Raw genomic sequence first — 6950 nt, forward strand, 5'->3', positions numbered from 1 at the left:
GTCAGATCCAAGAGGTAATTTCAAAACTAAATCTGAATTTAGCTCTAAAAGTGACCAAACGCCTCAGGTTGATTCAAAAGCATTTGGGAAATTGCAAATTGGTGGAACTACTCCAAAATACAAAACTACTGAAAAACCCACAAGAACTCGTGAAATTGTGTGTTTTAAGTGCCAAGGGAGAGGGCACTATGCAAGAGAGTGTTCGAATCAAAAGGCGATGGTTATGAAGCATGGTGAGTTAATATCCGAAAGTGAGTCCGAACATGAATCAGATGATATGCCCACCTTAGAAGATTGTAGTGATATAGAAGAGGTGGATAGTAAAGGAGGACATGGAGTTAACTTAGTCACTCGTAGAACATTGAAGATGGGAGTGAGTGGTGACATTGAGCAACGAGAGCACATCTTTCATACTCATTGCAACATACTTGGAAAAACATGCTTACTAATTATTGATGGAGGAAGTTGTTGCAACGTGGTAAGCAATGTGTTAGCAAGCCGATTAGGGATATCAACAATTCCACATCCCAATCCTTATCGGTTACAATGGTTGAATGATAGTAACGAACTCAAAGTTACTAAACAGGTGCTTCTGAACTTTTCTATTGGTTCTTTTGCTGATGAGGTATTATGTGATGTAGTACCTATGCAAGCATGTCATGTGTTATTGGGGAGGCCTTGGCAATTCGATCGATCAGCACTACATCATGGTCGAACAAATAAATTTACTATTGCTAAGGATGGGAAGAAGTATATTTTGCCACCTTTATCACCTGCTGAAGTGTTTGAAGATCAGCTCTACATGCAAAGAATGTTACAAGAACAATCTGTGAGAAGGGAAAAGGTTAAGGCGAGAGAAAATAAGAGTGATAAAATCAGTGAGGGTGTGAAGAGAGAAGAGGTGAGTGAAAAGGCATTAGTGAGGTCGAGAAATGAGGGTGAGAGGAGAGAAAAAGAGAGGAGCATTAACAAAAGCCAAAATCTATCTTTATATGCTAAATTGAGGGATGTAAAGCAAGCTGATTTTGAAAACAAAAATTTATTATTATTTTATTGTAAGAGTTTTTGTTTATCTTCTGTAAGTCAGTCTAACCTTCCTTCTAGTATTTCCCCTCTTTTGTAGGAATTCAAGGATTTATTCCCCGAAGAGATGCCTAATAAGTTACCCCCGATTCGAGGAATTGAGCATCAAATTGACTTTGTTCCCGGAGCACAAATTCCAAATCGACCAGCCTATAGAAGTAACCCTGAGGAGACAAAAGAACTACAAAGGCAAGTCGAGGAACTAATGGCAAAAGGGTTGATTCGTGAATCTATGAGTCCGTGTGCTGTACCAGTCATCCTAGTACCAAAGAAAAATGGAACTTGGCGGATGTGCATCGATTGTAGAGCCGTCAATAAAATCACGGTAAAGTATCGTCATCCTATCCCTAGGTTAGATGATATGTTGGATGAATTAAATGGGGCTGTTATTTTCACTAAAATAGATCTTAAGAGTGGGTACCATCAGATTCGCATGTCATTAGGAGATGAATGGAAAACGGCTTTTAAGACTAAGCATGGTTTATATGAGTGGTTAGTTATGCCTTTCGGTTTAACAAATGCACCTAGTACTTTCATGAGATTAATGAATCATGTTTTGAGAGAGTTTATAGGTAAATTTGTTGTTGTTTATTTTGATGACATTCTTATCTATTCTAAATCTGAGGCAGAACACATAGAACATGTTAAGGTTGTATTAGATGTTTTGAGAGAACAGAAATTATACGCTAACCTTTCTAAGTGCTCATTTTGCATGGAGAAAGTTGTGTTTTTGGGTTTTATTGTTTCAGCACAAGGAGTTTCTGTTGATATTGAAAAGGTGAAAGCCATTCAAGAGTGGCCAACGCCAAATTCAGTTACCGAGGTGAGGAGCTTTCATGGCTTGGCGAGTTTCTATAGGAGCTTTGTGAAGAACTTCAGTACCATTGCCGCACCACTAACCGAGGTAATAAAAAAGAATGTTGGCTTTAAGTGGGGCAAAGCACAAGAGGATGCTTTTGAGATGCTTAAGGCAAGACTAACTTCTGCCCCCGTTTTAGCACTTCCAAACTTTGATAAATCGTTTGAAATTGAGTGTGATGCGTCGGGAGTAGGGATTGGTGCTGTTTTAATGCAAGAGGGTCGACCTATAGCCTTCTTTAGTGAAAAACTTAGTGGTGCAACCTTAAACTATCCCACTTATGATAAAGAACTCTATGCATTAGTTAGGGCTTTGCAAATGTGGCAACATTATTTATGGCCTAAAGAGTTTGTGATCCACACCGATCATGAATCCTTGAAACATCTTAAGGGTCAACAAAAATTGAACCGAAGACATGCCAAGTGGGTGGAATTTATAGAGACGTTTCCTTATGTGATTAAGTATAAGCAAGGGAAGGAAAACGTAGTTGCTGATGCATTAAGTAGGAGAGTTAGCTTATTGAATGTGATGCATGCTAAGTGTTTAGGATTTGAGTATATCAAAGAATTATATGTTGATGATCTAGACTTTGCATCTATTTATAAAGCTTGTGAACTTACTGCTTTTGGAAAATTTTATAGACATGAGGGCTACTTATTTAGAGATAATCGATTATGCATGCCTAAATGTTCACATAGAGAATTTCTTGTGAGGGAAGCCCACGGTGGAGGCTTGATGGGGCATTTTGGGGTTGCTAAGACTTTGGACATGATTTCTGAACATTTCTTTTGGCCTCATATGAAACGTGATGTGGAAAGAATATGTGCTAGTTGTATTAATTATAAGAAAGCTAAGTCTAGAGTTATGCCTCATGGTTTATACACTCCATTACCTGTGCCGAATGAACCTTGGACTGCTATATCCATGGATTTTGTGATGGCTTTACCTAGGTCTAAGAGAGGTAATGATTCCATATTTGTGGTTGTAGATCGCTTTTCTAAGATGGCACATTTCATACCATGCCATAAAACTGATGATGCTATTAATATTGCTAACTTGTTCTTTAGAGAGGTTGTTCGTCTGCATGGGATGCCAAAGAGTATAGTTAGTGATAGAGATCCTAAGTTTTTAAGCTATTTTTGGAAGACTTTGTGGAATAAATTGGGGACTAAACTGTTGTTTTCTACTTCTTGTCACCCTCAAACTGATGGTCAAACCGAAGTAGTAAATAGAACTTTAGGACAACTTCTTAGGGCAGTTATTCAAAAGAATCTTAAGTCATGGGAAGAATGCCTACCATTTATTGAGTTCGCTTATAATAGGGCTATACATTCATCTACTAACTTCTCACCATTTGAAATTGTTTATGGTTTTAATCCTTTGACACCATTAGACTTGATCCCTTTGCCTGTTGATAAAAGGAAAAGTTTAGATGGAAAGAAAAAGGCAGAAATGGTGCTTAAGTTACATGAACAAGTGAAACAACAACTGGAGAAGAAGAATGAGCATTATGCAAAGCAAGCTAACAAGGGTCGACAATGTGTTCTATTTGAACCCGGTGATTGGGTGTGGTTGCATATGCGCAAGGAAAGGTTCCCCGCTCAGAGAAAATCAAAGCTACATCCTAGAGGCGATGGTCCATTTCAAGTAGTCGCACGAATTGGGGATAATGCCTACAAGCTCGACTTGCCAGGTGAGTATAGTGTGCATGCAACTTTTAATGTGGCTGATTTATCTTTGTTTGATGTAGGAGATGAAGATTTGAGGACAAATCCTTTTCAAGAGAGAGGGAATGATGTGATATCAAAAGCACAAGAGCATGGAACAAAGGAGCTTGGAGTTAAGGAGCCTAGTAGAAGCATGAGGGATCCATTGGAGCTGTCAATTGGACCTATGACGAAGAATCGTGCAAAGAAAGACCAACAAATGCTTAATGGACTCATCTTGAGCTTCTTTAAACAAGGAATGAATTCTAGCGAAGTCATTAAAGATGGTGTGTTTTTGTGTTGTATCCAAGCCCAAGCCCATAATAGTGATATGTAAAAAGGTTGATCATATTTTAAGAGAAGCTTTGGACTTGCATGTGTTTGGCATGTGCAAAACCCATTGGGACTCATTAAAATTAATGCTATAACCTTATAGGTTTGATTGGGCTTATTTCTAGCTAATTAAAAGGCCCAAATAATGTTAATTAGTGGGCTGAAATTGGGCTCTAAAGGACAAAAACGAATTTAATGTTTTTCCTTGTCTAATTAGGATTTCTTTTACCTTGGTGCACTAGGATTCAACTTCCTTTTTAGTTTAGGTTTAGGTTTATTTTGTAGCCTATATAAAGGCTTGTATTCTTCATTATTTTTATCAATCAGAAATCAATATTTTTATGAACAAAAGTTCTTCTTTTCCTTTGGGAATTATTTTCAATCCGGGATTGAATTCTTTATTGTGAGCTTGAGAGACCGGGTCATCATTCTTGCAATATTATCTTGATCGTGAACAAGTATTTTGGTAAGGTACTTGTGAATCGCCAAACACTCAGGTTCCAATTTAATTATTCGAAAGTGTAAGGTCAGATCTCCTTTCATTGTCTTTAATTCTTTGGGATTGGTTTGTTATCACCAATTTATGTTTGTTATTTGATTCTATTAATTCCTTAAGATAGATCGGGAAAACTTGTTGATTTGGTTATTATCTCTTTTTCATAACCAATATCACATCACCTTGAGTCCCTTAACTTCATTGAGAAGCTGAGTGACCTGGGAGAGCTGAGTAGTCTCAATAGATGAAGACCCAGCAGCAGGAGGAGTGGAATGTTGAAGGTCTTTGATCAATGCTTGAACTGAGTCAATGAGATTTTTGCCGGACTCAGCAGCATTCACATAGCTTTGAGAGCCTTCAGGGACATCAGTGTGACCGGAAGGAAGAGGAGTGAAAGGAGTGACCTGGTCAGTGACTGGAATGATATTCTCAATCTGCACTTGAGTTTTAGGGATAGTTGATTGATCGGCAGAGAGTTGAGTTGGAGAAGTGGTAATCCGAATACTGTCTGTGCTGACGGCAGAAGTGTGTGGAGTCAGCACCATGCTTGAAGAAATTGCATGAACAGTAATCGGCTCAACCTGACTAGTTGAGGTGGCGGAAGCATTTTGGTCGGCATGTTCCTGTTGAGAAGAAACAGAGGCTTGCTTTTCTAATGGCGCCGATGTAGTGGAAGTTGGTTGAGGTTTGAAAAATTTCAGCTTTACTGAGGAGGGATCCTTAGTTGTCTTTGAAATGGTAAAGTCAGGAAGAGTTGGCGGTGGCATAAAATTTTCACTGACAGGCTTCTCACTGGCCTTAACCAACTTTCTTCTTCTTCGAGGTGGAGTGACAGTTTGAGTAGCATCTCCTGAGTGAGAAGGAGAAGATTCATGTTGCTCATCATGAGGCTGGTCAGCTTGTTCTTGGACTGGATCAACGTTGTGTTGATCAAGTACTTGCTCATCTTCAGCAGCAAACCCAGCATTGGCCTGCTCAGTCTCATGCTCACTTGCTGTCTCCTCAGCGTCATCTTGACCGCTGGCTTCTTCTTCTTCTTCTTCGGTACTGTCACCATCAAGTTCTTCCTCAACTTGTGAGATGAAGTGATCATCCAGTTGGACCTCATGTTCTTCGGACTCAGCTACACTACCTTGACATTGGGTGAAGTGAGAGTCACCCGGTACAATGAAGTCAGTAGGCATGGCGTTGAGGGGAGTCAGTGTAGAAGGTTTCTACTTCTTCTGAGGTTGCTCAGCGGTTTCCTCAGTTCCAGGCTCACCTTGCCTGCTTCGTTTCTCAGCTGACTTACCAGCTGACTTCTGCCTTTTTGCTGGAGACTCAACATTTTTGGAAGGAGTCTCAGCAGTTTTCCTTTTGCGGGAAGCTGGGGCCTTAGTCCTTCGCCCTTTCTTTGGCTCAGCAGTTCCCTCAGCTTGTCCAGCAGCAGCAGCAGCAGCTTTTCCTTTCTTCAAAGGCTGTCCAAACTTTAGTGCTCTCAGCGAGGCAGCTGTTATCTCAGTTCCTCGAGTCTTCTCCTCACCTCCGAGATCAATTTTATGGTCAATGAGGATTCTTATGATGATTGATCCTAGCCTCAGCGTACCAGTACTTCGAAAGAAACCAGCAACAAGAAAGACTGGCATATTGATCGGTGTGTACGTCAGCATATGCCATATAAAACATTGCTCGAAGTTTGTTGCTGATGTAGTGCAGTTGATCTTCGGGTAGATGAAGTAGGTCAGCAAGTAATGAGCCATCTTCTGGTGCTGACCCATTGATGATGCTGATACTTCTCCTGAGTGACCCTCAGGTTTGCAGAAGTTTTGTTCATACCCAGTGCCATCCTGATCTCCAGATCTTCTCAGCCTTGCTCCCTCAGTTTTTAGCTTGAGAAGATTTCCTAAGTAGAGAGGGTTGATGAAGATGGTTTTCTCTTTCACCACAGTGCACAGGTAGTCAGTGTTGTCATTTGCAACTTTAAGGTTGTGGTAAAACTCCCTTACCAGGTCAGGATAGGTTTCATCCCTAACCGAAAACAGCTCCGTCCAGCCGTTTTGTGAAATCCACTCGCAGAAGGGTTGTTCATTTTGTACGAAGTTTTCTGATACCCATCTTGAGGGCTCAACTTTCCATTCGCGGACGTTCTCAAAGACCTTGGAGTAGGTCCTGAATTTTACAGGTTTTCCCTGACCAGAGGTTTGGCCAGCTTTTCCTTTGCTCGGCGAGGTTATTTTGGTAGGTTCCGGCACAGAGGTTTGCCTGGAAGTGTCATCGGAGCTGGGTTTAGAGTGGCCAGCACCGGAGATATTGTAGGTAACCTTAGTCATTGTTGAGGATGGGAAAGCTTAGAGGGATTTTAGAGAAGGAATTTCTTTGCCTTAGAATTCGATAAGCGTAAAGAATAAAAAATGGGGAAATACCCATTATTTATAGAGGTGATGTGTGGTGTGGATTTAATCGAATCCATGTGTCAGTTTTGCCTTGGGATTTT

The sequence above is a fragment of the Euphorbia lathyris genome, chromosome 10, assembly GCF_963576675.1.
Source record: "Euphorbia lathyris chromosome 10, ddEupLath1.1, whole genome shotgun sequence".
In the NCBI taxonomy this organism is placed as follows: domain Eukaryota; kingdom Viridiplantae; phylum Streptophyta; class Magnoliopsida; order Malpighiales; family Euphorbiaceae; genus Euphorbia; species Euphorbia lathyris.